Source organism: Anastrepha obliqua, chromosome 3, assembly GCF_027943255.1.
Source record: "Anastrepha obliqua isolate idAnaObli1 chromosome 3, idAnaObli1_1.0, whole genome shotgun sequence".
Lineage (NCBI taxonomy): Eukaryota > Metazoa > Arthropoda > Insecta > Diptera > Tephritidae > Anastrepha > Anastrepha obliqua.
The window spans coordinates 99,882,180-99,900,207 of NC_072894.1; positions in this window are offsets into that span (position 1 = coordinate 99,882,180).

Consider the following 18,028-nt stretch of genomic DNA (forward strand, 5'->3'; position numbering starts at 1 on the left):
GCATTATAAACTTCATATGGCGCGCTCACGCGCACAAACTCATACGCATTAAAAAAAGCGCTATAAGTGGGCCCGACAACGCAGCCATATAGTAATCAGCTAACGTTGGGACTGTTACAATAATAACAACAGCATCAATAACATAAATGGAACTTGCTATTGCTTCATAGGTCGGGGCGTATGAGTAACCTGTAGGTGTATACGCACGCTCAGGCTTAACTTGCCCTGGTGTTGCCAGTAAATGTGTGAGTTAAAAGGAGAAAGGCAGTCGATCTATACGAACAAGCATTACACAGTGGGGTTAAAAAGCACAAATATATGGTAAATAAAATTCTCAATGGAATTGAAGGTTAATGGTATTGTTCTTAAGAGGTTTTTGTGATACGAGGCTTGAACTACTTTCATATGAAATTTTATAATCCTAACATTTCTATAAATTTCGGTATATAAAGTAGTTTCACTCCAGCATAAGAGATAAAGTGGTAGAGGTAAAAGGTATAAGGTAAAAAACTATATAAAAATGTGCTTGTAAATTTTTCAAACGGGTGTTTACGATAGCAAGTTAAGCAAGGTCTCCTAGGTCCACTCATGTAGATTTTTAATAATTATTAATTTTTCAACTTCACCGATCAAAAAACTGTTTCCAGATTGTTTCTTTATATAAATAAGTACAAAATATTCCGCTTGATTTATAAGCCGGAATGTATAAGCGGGTTTTTCAAATACAGGGGCCTCAATGAGACCTAGCAGAGTTATTTAATTCTACTATAGTCATACTCTTATGAGTATTTATCATTTAAATCAGACCCTAAGTGCGGGTCAATTATTTTGAGACCCGAACAGTTCCACAAATTATTATTCATTAATTCATCATAAAATTTCTACTCTCTGAGCTGTGCTATGTAGTTAGGAATCAGCTGGAATTTTCCTTGGACAATTTACAATTTCTGACTATAATCGTATTCGGAACATTTAATCATTTGACCACGATTTCAATTCTTTACAATAACCTGATTATGAGTTGATTTATGATTTTCAATGTGAATTGTCAAGTTTATCAAGAGTGTATCAATAATTTCAATCCCACATTTCGTCATGAAGCCACTTCCCTTGCCACTGCAAAACGCGAAGCGCGTTTCATTGCGTATCTTCTTGGCTGAAGACTGCATCTCATGAGATATATAGCTGCGGAAGAAAACGTTGATGCTACGTAAAAATTTGAGAAATTTCCAAAAATTAATTTTTTTTTAAATGTTTAACAAAAATGTATACTTATTTTTATGCATAATTGTTTCTCAAAAAAAAAATGTTTATATGTTATTATTAAGCTTGATTTTGTGTATTATTTTGGTTAAAACATTTTATGTAGGAGGGAAAAAAAAATTATCTACAAAGACTTTTCATGAAGGACGAATAATGTTCCGGATAAAAATTTTTAAAAAACGGTATTTCATTCAAATATGTATGAAATTTTGGTCTGCGAACAAAATTTAAAATATTTTTTAACTAAAATAAAATTTTTTCAAATAATTATTGTTTTATGTATTGCCTTATTTATCCAGAGTATCATTCGGGTTAAAAAATTATATATAGAAGAGTTTCTTTTTCTAACTCAGAGCGCAAACCTGAAGAAAATGTTTCCCAGAAATGACACTTCTTTGAAAATTTCACTATTTTTAAGGGACGGTTCAAACTTTAAGAAAATATATTTTTGGTAAAATCTACGGCATTCCTACCATGATTTCTGAAGAAAAAATAATTAGTGTTTTAACAAATTATTAAAAAATTATGATTTATTTATTATTTTTTTAATTATATAAAATTTTTACATTTTCTTTAAAACTCTGTAAAAAATATTTTTCTTGAAAGACAATAGTGTTCCTGATAAAAATTCATAAAGAAAGGATTTCTTTCAAATATCTAATTTTCCATTGCAAATATCTTGCAAAATAAAAACGAAGTTTTCCAAACCATTTTAGCAGAGTAGTACAAAACTACGAAGTTTAAGAAAAATCTGGGATTTATCATTTTCCTTTCCTATACACCTGCCCTATATCAAAATTTTCGATACTGAATAAATCTCCAGGTTATTAAATGTTTTTTTTAATTTTTTCAGCTCACTTCTTATACTCAAGCTTTTAACGAGAAGCTTATCAGTGAAGAGCTAAGGCTAAGAGACGTGAGCTAGCAGCAAATTATAGAGTTGAGCCCGGGAAGACCTTACTGGTGTGTATAATCAAAGGAGGTCCAAAGTCCCTAAGGATAAACTGAGAATGCTCACTGGCACAAGCAAGACTCCAGCACACCTTCTACTCGAATGTGATGCTACAGCGCGAAGAAGATTGACACATCTCAGGCGGATGTAGCCGGAAGAAAGGCACACGCTCAACCCAATCCAACCCTACATTTATTAAGGGAATTGGGTTTTAATGAAGTACTGTGATGAGTAGACAACACAAAAGATCATGAGGTTGAAGTGCAAACCTCATTTTAATTAATTCACTCATATACTTAAGCCTGCAATAAACATATTTTAAAAATAATTGCCGACAATGCACAAAAGATTTGCATCACTTGACAAGGAATTGTTCTTATGAGTGTTGCCCTTCATTGAAAATCTTGATGGAATGCATGGCTGCAGTCGGCACACAGTGCCAAGACTTCCACATATTCTCCAAATATAGTTATAAAATATTTTTTTTTTTTTCGAAAACACGATTTTCGACTTAAGCGATTAGTGCTTATAACCATAGTGAATGTAAAACACATTGCAATTTTACGAATTTATTTTTCATGAACACCAGTTAATTCACTATCTCACATTAACAATACATAAATTTCCACTTTTACTAAATTCAACCCACTGTACGTTAAGCTAATAGGAATGCATGTGTGCTTGAGTCACTTTTCAATTTATGTTCACAGCTTTAACGTTAAGCGAAATACATCCGTTTTCACTGTCTGCCAGCGCACGCATTTCAAGTACTTGTTTGTAGAGCACTTCCTTCCCAACGCGAAACATCACCTTGCTCAGCCAGCACACCTTTGCGGGCGACCTTTTGCGCCTCTCATAGAAGTAAATTAAATTTTTATTTTTATTACGAAAATATTTTATTTAACCTTACGACAAGCGTGCAATGAACACCATTTATATGCGTATACTACATGTACATGCACACTCACATACATACATACATACAAGTACAATTTTTTACCTACGTGAAATAGTAGTAGCTGTAATTCGGCGTGTTCAGTGTTCAGCATGTACCTGAGCGCATTGATCTACGTTCACATGTATGTATGAGTATGTACGCCTGCTGCCAGTAGAGTGGCTGACTCTATTGCTTGTGCTTGGCTAGTGGATTCAGAGAAGCGTAAGTGGCCATCATGACCGCCAAGACCACCGCGCGGCCAACAGCAACAGCCGGTGTGCATGTGTGTGTGTATGTGTGTTACTATCTTTTCGCTAGCCCCTCGAATCCACTTTACAATGCATGCAATATTGTCTTGTTTTGTTTTTTTTTCACTTTTTTTGTGGGTTTGTTGTTCAGCAGAAATTGCATTTTCTGGATGTAGCCTTGTACGTAAAATTGCGCGCGTACTCAAATATGCTCAATGGTATATGTATAAATGTATGTGCGTATATGCGTATGTATGTGTGCACGATATACATTCGTTTCACAATTAATTTACTGGCACACTCACATCCTTATATTGGGTGTCTGTATGTTTTTCAGCGCATATTTTCTCGACTTTGCGCCCTTCCTGCACTGGAAATTTAAATTTCCCTAACATTTTAACTATTTGTTATGCACGGCACTCGGCCCCATTGATGTTGTACGTAATTTCTTAGAATGCTTATGTTGCGTTTCCTAATTTCATAAACCGTTTGAAAATAATAACCCAATTGAAATTATGAGTTCCCCTCTTCAACGATAACTGCGAAAGCAAAAACAAAACAAAAGAACCCAGCACAACACAAGGAACAAAAGCCAACCAGGAAAGCAGCATAACGGTACAATTTCCATCACATTTTGCATGGTGAGTGTGTTTTGTTTTTTTTTCCTTCTTTTTTTTGTGTTTTGCTTTATGCTTCTAAATTGTTGGTGTCTTCGCTTTGTTTAACTCACATAGCCCAACTTTTTAATAGCCCAATGGGAGTTATAAATTTAAATTTAAATTAAATTCTCAACCAAAATAATATTTATATATTGTATGTTGTGTGAAATATGTCTGTAAGTTTTATAATAACTATTTAGATAACACTTGCACGTCGTAAATCTCATTTTACGAGCAGCCAGTGTAATTAGATTATGCCAGCGAAAGTGTGGCCAGCCAGCTCGTAATGTTGAAGTGACCTTTGGTGCGCCTGATATAGTGTGTTTTAGATATTATTAATTTGTAAATCATATATGAGTACTAAATGAACTTGCCCGGTGGGGATAGCTTTTCAACGGGGTGTAGTTTGGGGCGTAAAGTGCAAACGGAAATTTCCGAAAATTTTGGCATTATGTGTGGATAACATATAACTGCATACATGTGTATAACAACAACTTCAAAACAAACCAAATTAGTTGGAGTTTTTATTACATTTTAATAGCAGCCCGAATAGATGTTTCTAAATATTTTAAGGTATTAAGTAAAAGCGCTCTTATTTCCTTGCTCGCACCGGTAATTACTGATGTACAAATTTGTATTATTTAAGTACACTACGCGTTAAAATGATAGCACCACTATTTTTTGACCAGTTTTCACTATTTTCCGTTTAGATTTTTAATATTCATTATTTTTTTATAAAAACAAGTAGTAATATTTTTTATATTCATTATTCTAAAAGGGAAATTAGATACAGTTTATCAAGAATATCTTTGCATGGAGAAGAAAACTTTAAAATTTTAGCTTTGATAGAGAAACAACAAATAAAAAAGCAAACAAAAAGAGGTTGTCTGTAAAGTCGGTTTACTGACGATAGATTAGCGTGACAACGTCATAAGAAAATATTGATGGAATGGTTGCAATTTTCAAAACAAAATTTTAATTTTATTTGTTTGATAGATATTTTGTATGGATATAGAGGAGGAGGTAAATGGAATTGCAATGGGATAGGTCAAGTTACATTTACACAAACGTGAAAAATGACGAAACATTTATCAAATTCATGAAAGATATCTTCAATTTCGATTGTGCATCAGACGTTAATAAGTCAACAACACTAAGAAACACCATCATCGATTTGACTTTCTCAAGACACACTCCCTTTCATTTCCTATTTTTCCTATCATCGTTTATTCTCAACAGAGAAATGGTTCATTACCATGCACACAGGAATGCAATGCATATGCAAATACAAGTATGTGAATTTATATACAAATGCGCATATACATACATATACATATATATATATGCTCACTCAAGTAGGACAGAGCCAGATGTCGAACGTTGCCGAACGCGGGGGCCGATTATGCTCTTTGTCGTTCGTTCCGCGCTCTCGCTTGCAGTTCAAGCACATTAGCTTACATTTGCTTGCGTACGGAATAGATTCGTATATTTGATATGTCCATATGATTTGTATGCATCTTTACATATAGATTTATTCTTTTTAAAAATTGCGCGAAATTGTACCATATATGTATATGCATGTTTATATACATATATTAGTATACAACATATCTTATAAGGTATGTGGTAAATATTACCATACATTTTTTCCTTCATATATAATAAAAAAAATAATAATAATAACATTAAAACAACAGGTATTATTAACAAACTTGGTTTTAATATATTTTAAATTCTTCAAGTAAATCAAATTAATAATAATCAATAAGAAAGCATATGCAAATACAAATACGTGAATTTATATATGTACATATGCGCATATAGATACATATATACGCTCACTTAAATAGGAGAGAGCAAGATGTCGAACGTTGCCTTTCGTTTGCTTTGTTTGCTTTGTCGTTCGTTGCGCGCTTTCGCTTGCAGTTCATTCAAGGTAACGGCAAATGAGCAAGGTAACGATAAATGAGCAAGGTAACGACACATTTTTTCGTGCGTGCAGCCGGTTAAATCGAATTATAAGACCTTATCACGTCAAAAAATTTATACACACATTCCATTACTGTACTTATCTACGACTATTAGGCGCCAAAAGTTATTAAATAATCACACACATTACAAAAACAACAACAAAAAGATGCTTACTCTATTTAAAAAGTGTCAAAAAAATCTTTGCATAACTGATGGAAACAACAAAAAATGCAGTTATGGAATGTGAAAGAGGTAAGAAATTATTTATATTAGTTATAAAGTGATTGTCTTCAGTGCTTCAAGTGATCGCAGATATGAATAAAAAATGCCAGGAAAACGAGTTTCAAAAAATATTATTGTATTCAATTAGCGTATTTCAATCACTACAAAGACAAATCAGCCAGAGAAATCGCCGATATATTCTCCCTCAAAATTAGAACTGTATATAGTATAATAAACCGTGCTGAAAATGAAGAAAGACTCAAGTTGAAAAGGTCTACAGGTAGACCAAAAAAAGTGACGCAGCGAATTGAACGTAAAATTATTAAAACTATTTATAATAGCCCGCAAAGCAGTACAAGAGGATTAGCTCTTCAAGCGGAAAAAGGCTACGGGTTAAGAGTTTCTCATGAAACTGTTCGAAAAGTGTTACAAAAACACAAATATTCTTCAAGAGTGGCTAGGAAAAAAGCCCTGTTATCAGCACAAAACGTTGATAAAAGATTGTAATTTGCCACCGAGCACATAGCGCTACCCACAGAATACTGGGATGACGTTATTTTCTCAGATGAGACGAAAATGATGTTCTACTACCATGATGGACCCCAGAGAGTTTGGCGTAAGCTCCTCACAGCACTACAAAACAAAAATATTATCCCTACCGTAAAGATTGGAAAACTGTCAGTAATAGTTTGGGGTTGTATATCAACAATGGGAGTGGATGAAATCAAAATTTTGGACGAAATAATGACCAAGGAAGTATATCTAGATATTTTAAAAAACGAATTGACTTCCAGTATTAGAAAATTCGGCTTTGTTGACCCGGAAAACTCGAACAAATTTAAATACAAATACTATCAAGATAATGATCCCAAACATAAATCTTATTTATGTAGGTGCTGGTTACTCTACAACTGCACCAAAGTTATTGACACTCCCACCGAAAGTCCCGACATTAACCCAATCGAAAATTTTTGGGTTCATTTAAAAATAAAAGTAGGAAAAAGATCGCCAACTAATAAAACTGAATTAATAAGATTCATCAGAGAAGAGTGGGAAAAAATACCATTGGAATATAATATTCCGAAACTAATTAAATCAACTAAATAATTTCTTACCCCTTTCACATTCAAATTCCAAATGAATGGAATTCGCGGAAAATAATTGCATTTTTTGTTGTTTTCATCAGTTATGCAAAGATTTTTTTGACACTTTTTAAATAGTGTCTTTGTAATGTGTGTGATTATTTAATAACTGTTGGCGCCTAATAGTCGTAGACAAGTACAGTAATGGAATGTGTATAATTTTTTTGTTTGCTTTTTTATTTGTTGTTGGAGTTCTCGATCAAAGCTAAAATTTTAAATTTTTCTTCACTATGCAAAGATATTCTTGACAAACTGTATATACAATTGGTATTTATAACTAGTACAACATACGACTATAACATTAATATATTGTCAGTCGAAATAATTTTAAAATAATTAAATGATGGCACATTTTTCTTCATTTTTAACTCAAATAATTCAGGTTCAAAAGTTGTATTATAAAATGCAATAATAAATAAAACTTCAGTACGCTCAAAATATTATTATTTAAACTCAAAAGAGTCTAATGAAAATACATTTAAAATCAATTCCCAAATATGTATAAATCTTAATGTAACGTCCAAATGTTCTCCAGGAAAATTTTTATAAATTGAGCAGATGCCTATGACATCCAACACATTTTCAGGGAAGACAAGTTACAAACTGTACAGTCGGTAGAAAGTACATTCTTAAAAGGTCTCACATTTAGGTTAAGGTTCATCTTACATGAAAAATTAAGCTAATAGCGTAGGTAGAAAAATCGTAGCTGAAATATTTAACATCTCTAAGTGCAAAATTGTCATGCAAATCGTATGATTCTGATTTAACAGCAGAGTCCAAAACAGTGAAAAGTTTTTTATTTTTATGATTGTCCAAAAATGAAGGTATTAACGCAGACAAGGACTGAGAAGTAAAAGCATTGAGGGATTCCATATTTAACATTAGCGATATATCTTTCCACTTTTTTACCCAATGAGCGCCTAGGAGTACAGTCTCCTTAGCAATGATGCATGGAAGCCTGTGACTTGGCAGAGTAAAACATCGCCACACAAAGTATATCTATTCTCTGTTTCGATGTGAATCATAATCAAATTTGGAGTATTTGACGATAAAAATTAATTTTAAATAACACAAATTTTCAGTTTATTTGAAATGCAGGTTCGTGAATTATTAATATGTTTAAGCCAAGTTGCATTGATAGCGGTTTTAGAATCAGCAAGCTTCAGATTTAAGTGTTTCGTATAAGAGAGTTTATATGTAAGCAGCAAGCCCACATATTTCGACTCATTAACAATCTCGATATGCTCGCCTGCTAAACACCATGCATTTCGACTTGGTCCAATTTACTTCAAGGCCCCATTGAATGATATGTATATGAATATTAAAAAAAATCCACAAACTTTGCAACAGAACTGACATTGGTGGTATGCAGTTGTATAGCTTTTTAAATTTTAATACAGCAAGGTGAAAGTTGCTGAAAAAGTCCGTTGATTTTTTATAATTATTGTCCCTGACAGTATTACGCATTTTCTATATAAAAACTCAAAAATTTCGTATATTTCTTATGTGGAGAAAATAAGCTAGCAAAATCAACAAACATTTTTTAACCACTTCAAGTTTGTACTTTATTACACTCTAAGAAGAATTAAATAGGCTATAAAACAGCATACCCAAAAATTTTCTGAAAATTCTGAATAAAAAGTGTGAAATTTTGATGGACACTGGATGGATATCCAAAATGTTGCACAAAGTATGAATATTGGATTCAAGTGGATTTTATCTTAGAATAAAATATATTTTTCCAAAAAAACTGTATAAAAATAATAAAAAAAATTAAATTTGTAAAACATTATCAGTATAAAGAGAGAAAAATTATCAATATAAAGGAAAAAAGATCCATTATTTCATGGGCTGTAGTGATCGATATCTCGTAAAGCATGGATCGAACAAATTTAAAGTTTACGATCGCTGTCAAAGTGACATTTTATAATAAAAAATTGCCTTTGCTGTTTGCTCCATTTAGTTGTGAGTTACAGGGTGTTAACAACAAAGATAGAATTCGGTACATTTTACAGTTTTTCTTTGATAAAGACGAAAATGCAACCCACGCCGCTTGAATTGTAAATGGTTTTTATGGTGCCGATACTGTAACAGCTGATTACGTGCAATTTTGGTTACGCCGATTCCTTTCAGATATTTTTGATATTAAAGATGCGCCTCGCACAAGTACGCCCATCATCAAAAATGTCGATAAAATCACAGAAATAATCAAAGTTTACCGGCATCTTAGTAGTCGTAGCAACGCCTTGCAGTTGAAGATCGACCAATAGTTTTACATCATTTGCACAAAAATTTTACGCAAAAATAATTGTGAAGAGAATTCAGAAGCTGTGGCCAACATCAGACCGTTAACAAACTTTCAGCGATTTTGAAGGAATGTGCTGATTTGCTGGCCTAATAGAGGAAGTGACAGCGGTTCGTTTACGGCAAAACTGAGACTGTATTAGTGATATAAGAAAAAAAAACAAAACAGGCAATGCTAATGTTACTTCGTTGCTATCTGAACAACAACTTATTGGAAGAGCGGGCACAATTCTGCTGCTCAATTCGCTATGACATAACAGCCGTCACAATTGATTCCCACACTTTGCCTTCGGCTGGCCAAAGCTTTTAATCTACCATCCTTGGATATAGTGCCACTCACTTCTTATTAGAGAAGGATTAAGAAAATTTAACGCTTTGGTCATTCAAACTCAATTTAATAGATTTTTCCTTAAGGGAATGTCTCCGTCATCACAGCTGCTTTTGATAATAGCAAAAGTTATATGAACTCTACTAACGCGTTTTGTCCAAAAGTGGACAAATGATCCAAACGATTTTGAAATGAATCTTACAATGCTGCGTGCATTATTCTATTTATTTATAAATTTCAATTAAATAATAACTTGCTGTGCATTAATTTAAAGGAGAAAATGTTAAAGCGTTTTTTTTTTTATTTGTATGGCTAAATTATCCGCCAGGGGTAAGATTACCTTCAAATTAAAAACAAAAACCATATTTGTGTGCTTAATTTTAAACTGCATATTCTGACTATGCTGCGTACTTAGCAGCTGAAAAAGTTGTGGAAAAGATAATTTAAGCAATAATGAGCCCGCGAATTAGTATTGCCAAAACACGTTTTTTTTTTAATTTTTTTTTATTTTTTTTTTTTTTTGTGGAGTGTTATAGCCTTGTATCAAAATTTTGACAACGCTTATTTGAATGCTTTAAAAAATTGAAATAATTGTTACTTTTCAATAGCCAGAAGCTAATATTTTTTTCTTCATTTGGTCATGAAAAAAAAACTCAACTAACTTAATATACAGAAGCCCTACAAAAACGTATCCAGAATTCAACATCAAAGGCATAATCATACTTCCGAAAGCAGCGCAGAGGGGAGCCGTAGGAGCATACAAGAACAGGCGCAGCCGTAATACGAAACCCCGCGCCAAACAAGCTAATAACTACATTTTTTCGGACTTTTTGGATTTTTTTTTATAATTGAGGCATAGACAGCAGCTGAAAGAGAACTGCAGTAGACATTAATTTGGTAGTCTCAAAGTCTGATAAATAAAGCAAAGGGAATATACTAAATGAATTAAGATACCTAGAAAATGAGAGAGTGAGTTCAAGAGGTAGGTGGAAGTGGAGTAGACTAGATAGCTACGAGTAGGAGTGGCAACTAATCCGCTTGCTGGCGTGGCTTCGCGAGGTGGGAGGGAGGTTGGATGAGACAAAAAACAAAAAGTGGAAGAAAGATAAAAAGAAAAATAAATGCTGCCTGCAGACAGCTAGAAAGCGGTAAAACTTGGTAGGCAGTGAGGTATTAAAATACAATAATAACAACAAATATAAACTAAATGCTTGCAAATTACAGAAGTAAAAGGAATATTTAAGGGTCCCTGCCGCATTGTGCCATTGTCTTCCGACAAACCAAACGCAAATACAGACACACACACAAAAAATCGTGCAAACATAGACACATATATGGACACAAGTAGTGATTTTTTCTACTAAAGATTTGTATTTATATGTGTGTGTGTGTGTGTATTTGCGCGTACATGTGTTTAGTAAAGCCCGCAACTAAGCCGCATTGGGCGCATGCATAAATTCTATTTAACCTACTTACTTACCTTCTGACAAGCGAGCAATTTCCGCTCGCCAAATCGATTGCGCGTTTCGTCTAAGCAATAAATTTATATACTCGTAAATGCGAATGTGTGCAGTGAATATGCTGGCCGGTGTGTGTGTGTGTGTGCCAGTGGATAACTGTCTTCTCCTATCTATCCTATAGTGCCAACTCAAGCACCTTTGCTGTGTGCCTACTGCCTGCCGCTGCCACTCGTTCGTGATGTGTTAATCCTCGTGAAATGACAGGCGTGGATTTTTCCTGTTACGGGTGGGATTGAGCGCGCGCAAAATGTCGTTTGTTTTAATGTATTCGTTCTTGTTTTGTTTGTTTTTTTTCTTCACTTTTTTTAACACTTGTTATTTCATTGTGTTTTATATTCGATTTATTTATTTATTTATTCATTTATTTTTCTTTTTTGCTATTTTAATTCGTTTTATTTATCATTACGGGAGTTATATTTTGTGAGCGCATACACATACAGCTACGTGCGTTCAATTTATTATTTTTCGTTTTGTATTTTTATTGCATTCACACTTTATCCTCGCACTTTATTTTAGATTAAAAGTGATTGTTTTAACATTTAAAATTCATTTGATGTACGTTTACCGTTTTCTTTTTTCCAGCACACACGAAAATATGTACCACACTGCGATGGATGACGCTCTGCCGTCTAGCAGCATACAATGATTTAAGCTCTGTTAATACGCTGCAAAAATAAAGCAAGAAAGAGAGAGTGAGAGAGAAGAATGGTTAAAAAAATGTGTACAGCAAAGCATGCGAAAGTATTAATATCACATATTCGCATAGATACGCACGTGTGTATATAAATTTACATACATAAGTGCCCTGCAGTGAGAAGCCAAACTAAACCGAAAAAATCCAACTCAGTAATTGGTATTTGGTGGAAGCGATCGTACTAGTTCGAAAGTGACTACAATTGTACCAGTCGCAAAATGACTGCGTAATTAAGCGGTATGAAATGGAGTTTTGCGGCTTTGCTGAAACTCCATAAAGCAATAATAGGTCTTACAATGTGAAAATTTTTTTTTAAAACCAACAAAATGGCGGACTTTTGAAAAAAAAGGTATGTTTTTCGGGTGGAAATCAGACTGTAGTGTGGAAAGTTAGGGCTGAAAAGAAACGAAAGTAGCACCTGCCAGATTGAAAAGCCTACAGAATAATAATCAGTTTAACTTTTTTGTTTCAGATGTCCTGTAGAGCCAATATCCTGTTAACAAACCACCTATCTTTTTTTTAAGACGCTTACTTTGGTGACACACTACTAAAAAAATATATATAAAAAACTGTTTTTGTATATAGTACTATTTGATGTCAATAATAACATACTATAAAATCAAAACGATTGCATTTTATTTTCTTAAAAAAAAACAAATTCCTAAAAAATATCTAGAAAAAATGAGTATTTGACCTAATAGTCTCGTCTGGTCTGGTTAATCGGGATTAACGACTGTATTCGGAATTATCCCAGGAATTAAGTGTATCTACAGCGGGTTGGCAACTAGACTTAATTCCCATAATTTAAGCGGATTAGGGGAATTTTTGATGGCAACATTGGCGAAATATGACAGTCACTATCAATTGTGAATGAAAAATAATGAAACTGTTAAAGAGAAGAACAAGAAAAACTAGGTGCAATGCCAGTTTACTCAAACACGTTAATTGCTTTGATATTTTGGAGCAGTTTTGAGAAATAGCAATTAAAGATTTTTTTAAATAAATAATTTTTTAGTATTAGGGCAGCTGACAAACTGACAAAACGATCCAATAAACAAATAAGCTATTAGCTAAACCGTGTAAAAACTGTATGTCACACTACAATTTCAATCTAAATTAACTGAGCTGGTAATCTCGTTTAACGCCTCCGTCTGTCTAAGCTATTACTTATGCTTCTGAAATCTGAGAGTTGCGTAAAGGCGGATGAAGAGAAGCTTAAACGACTTCCAAATCGCTGACTACATACAGCTTTAGCGTCTTAAGTGTGCTGAATATGTGCCGAAGATGGACCCCAACAAAATTGTAAAAAAGATCTACAATAGTAAGTTGCATGTGCCTAATAAAAGGGATCACCCAAGGAAACCCCTAATTGACTCAATCAATGACGCCACCAAAACATTTGGACTGAGAAACTGGAGAACACCTGCAAAGGTTGGAGATTCTAGGTCAAAGCTATTGAGGGAGGCTAAAGTTCAATCCGGGGCGTCATGGCAACAATGACCAAAAGTAAATTCAATTTTCACCTCCAATTACAAAGTGCCAAAAGAATTGCTAGTCTATAGTTCAGGCTTGTAATTCACTAAGTAATTAATGCAATAAGCGGATAGTTAAAACACTGAAAAACTGAAGATTTAGTTATAATGAAATTCTTAGTTTTTAGTTTTCTTAAAAATTGACAAAATTACGAACGGTATTGACGTTTCTGTAAACGAGAGCAAAAAGAAAAATCTGTTGAAAACGAGGTGACCTGTACAGATGCAAAATTTCCATGTGGGAGCCTATACTTTTGAAAGAGTGCAGGGAACCGTTGGATAGACACAATGGAACACGATCTTAATACGTTGGGAATACGTAACTACGAAGCAACAGCTCAAGATAGACAGACCGCTTTTGAGGAGCATTTTGAAGGAAGCTTTGACGCACCCCGCACTGTAACGCTATGAAAGAAGAAGAAAATCCTTAGTTTAACAACCACCAACAAATTAGTGGTGGTGCAAAATGGCCAACTCTGCTATAGATTTGATTTTTGTACGTATTTGAATTAAGTAATTTTTAATATACGCGTACCAGTAAACAGAAAAAATTGAGTATAATTCAATAAATTTTTTTTTCCTACAACTCTTCTGAATTTTATTTCTATGATTTTTTCTTTTTCGATTTTTAACCTTTTTGGACATTTTTATTTTTTTTTTATTTTTTGCGGATTTTTTTTTGTGTTTCCTCTATTCGATCAAAAGCAATTCTTTAGAATTTCATTTGCTTTGGTATGCTTTGGATTTCTTTTTAATTTTCCTCAATAATTTTTTTACAGATAAATATATACATATTTCCTTAAAAAATTAGATTTTTTTAATTAAAAAAATTATTTTCCATACGTAAACGCTATGTTTTCTCATAAAAAATTTAGCATAAGCATTTTTTCTTATGATGTGCTATTTTTTCCAACAAATAATGAAATGATGTTTGTAACATCGTAAAAGCAGAAATTTTGCAATGAAGTAGGTATCAAACAATGGATGCATCAGCCTTAAGAAAATTAAACATACAATATTTTCAATGAAAAACTATGAAAAAAATAGCAAAAATTATACGACAGCGCTACCTAGTGTCAGTTTCAGGTAAATATGAGCATTAAAAAGGAATTCCTAGGCACCAGAAGCAGTGAAAAATCATAACTTTGCAGAAAAATTAAAAAAGAGTCATTATTTGATCGAATTTTACTAAATTTTTCCAATATGCCGAGTAGTTCTTAATCACCAACATTGGTTTTTATAATTTTGTGTGTTCTCCATACCGCAAATGCACGGGTAACATTTTTTTATATGGAGGAAATGGGCAATTTCAGCAAGGAAAAGAAACAAATTATAAACTATCAACGGAATTTTTCAGCGACTTCAAACTTGTATTTATTTGCACTAAAATTCAAGAATTTATAAAACAGTAAACCATACATTTTTGTAAAAATTCTAATTAAAAAAACGTGGAATTAAGAGGACATTTTTTGGAATTTTTCTAGTTTTTATATAAAATTTTATAATTGGGTTTATGTGATTTTCTTTTAACAATGAGCTACACTTTTATAGGAAACTGTGTATTTTTTAAATTTTACATAAATAATGTTACAGCAATTCTATTAAAAAATAACGGAGAATATTTTTTTAACACTTTTTTTAACTCTCTAATTCCTCAATATATAGCACATTTTTGTCTTGCTTGTGTGTAAAAAATAACGGAGAAAAGCTTTTGGAATATTTTAAACCTATAATTGCTCAATGCATATGCCCTTTTCGTCTCTTTTGTGCATAAGAATAACAAAGAAGATTTTTTTGAACATTTATCTCTTTTATGTGTAAAAAATAAAAATAAATGTGTAAAATTTCTTAAATATTTTAACCCGCTACTTCCTCAATGGAGAGGCCCTTTTTGCCTCTTTTGTGTGAAAAAAACAACGGAGAAATTTTTTTGAACATTTAACCCTCTAATCCCTCAATGGATAGCACTTGTTTGTCTCTTTTGTGTATAAAAAATAACGGATAATATTTCTTTAAAATATTTTAACCCTCTAATTGCTCAATGGATTGGCCCTTTTTGTCTCATTCGTGTGTAAAAATAACGGAAAATATTTTTTTTTTTTTTTACATTTTAACCCTCTAATTCCTCAGGAAAGACATTTTTTATCTCTTTTGTGGGAAATTGACCAGTATCGGAGGCACATAATGAGGTAAAATTTTCTACAAACGTATGTGCCATAAAATTCTACTATACACCAAAGCTCAGAATTCAACTTAAACCCTAGAAATATATCTAAACGGAAAAGGTGTACGATAATATATTAACTAATTTATTAACTGATTCATTGCCGCATTGGCTTACTGGTCCGTCAAGCTGAAAAAAGGTAGAAGTAATTCAGCTACCAAGCGATCTGGTAGTAATGTAGTTAATTCGGGACTAGTCAAACCTACTGCAGAGAAGGTATGCCGTTCTGAACTAGTAACCGCAGGGTAGCGGTGAGTGCAAGCATACGTGTGGTCTGAGCAATAAAATACAATGTATATAATATATTTTATATAATTAATGGATCTCCACACCTAAATGCATGAAAATATTCACACATACGAGTACATTTCCATACCCTCCTATATAAGTTAAGTTGAATTTGCCAACTATGCGGCCCAAGTTACTTTCTATCTCTGCTATTACTACTACTACTACTGCTCAACGCATACAATTCCACTTATATATACAGACACATATATTTGTATGTATGTCTTACATATATTTAATTATATGCCAAGTACATGCATAACTATTTACTTGTACTTGTAATACTTCTGTTAAATGACCGCTCTTATACTCTCCCATCCGTCATTTTATCACACTCTTAATGCTTTAATTTACACAATGTCACTGCATTTAGCAGCTTTTTATGCACTTATCCTTATTTCTAGTGTTTCGATTTTGTTGTTTTGTTGTTGCTAGTTTTACATTTTACCTCCCGAAAAATTGGACCTGGACGGTGTTGACCATTTTGGCTCTTCTATTTATCTGAAACACAAGAACCAAAAAAATGATTAATCAGTATGACTGTAGTTATAGTATGTCCCGTACTAGAAAAAAAACGCGGTTTTGAATTTGATACTCTAAAACTCGGGTTTTTTTTTCAATTTTTAATTGAAAAATAAAAATTAAAAATACGAATTAATTGAAATAATAATATGATTCTAGTACGGGTAGAAGCCATTGATGTTGTGAACAACGTATTAAAATATCAGACGATTTAACCGATTTTTTTACAACACCAGGCCGAAAAAAATAGTTTTGAGATAATTGAGTTTAAAGTTTTAAGAGTGGATATTTACCATTGTTGCCGCCGCATGACGAAACTGACTCTACTTGCTAAAACGGCTGTAGAATCGAAAATACTGGGAATATCCTTTCAACAATGTTCAGGTATATTCTTAAAAGCCTATACTTTCGAAATATCAAACAAAAAATCGATTTTTTTTAATTCTACACCACCAGGACATTTTAAGTAGATAAAGACCAAATTTGGGCATTAAACCTCCCAAACGAGGTCTAATCTATTTAGATTGTGCTTGATTTTTCTAGCACATAAAAAGTTCTTTATTTGCTTTATCATCTTCGTACAACTTTTCCGCCCATAAATATGCTGAGTTTTTCCCTTACCACATCTTTCTTATATTTGCTGACTCAAGAGTGGTTTCATCAGATGTTGTGCACAAGCTGTGCACCACGACTTACACATGCATTTACATATATATAATAAGTGTTGCATGTAAAGCCTTTTTTATATATGTATCGTATGTGCTTTTAGTTGCAAGAAAACTATAAATATAGAGAAGTATGGTTTAACAGTTGAGAATGCCAAACCGTATGGCATTTCTGTTCAGTAAGTTTTGGTAAATCATCATGAATCGTTTAACTCCAGAACATTGTCCAAATTATGGAAATTTACGTAAAAAAATTAATTTGTAGGCATAGAGGACTGGCGGCATCATTGGACCATATTGGTTTCGAAATAAGACAGGAGCTGCCGGTACGGTGAATGGCGAGCGCTATCCAGCCGCGCTAACTGATTTTTTTTTTTTTTTTCAAAATTAATCAACGACAACATTTGGTTCCAACAAGACAGGACAACTTGTTATGCAGCGCGCTTAACAATCGATTCATTGCAATTCATTCCAACAATATTTCTGTTTGTATTATCATTGTGCAAACTACAAATAGGAGGCCAAAAACCCAACAGATGTGTACACGCCAATTATTT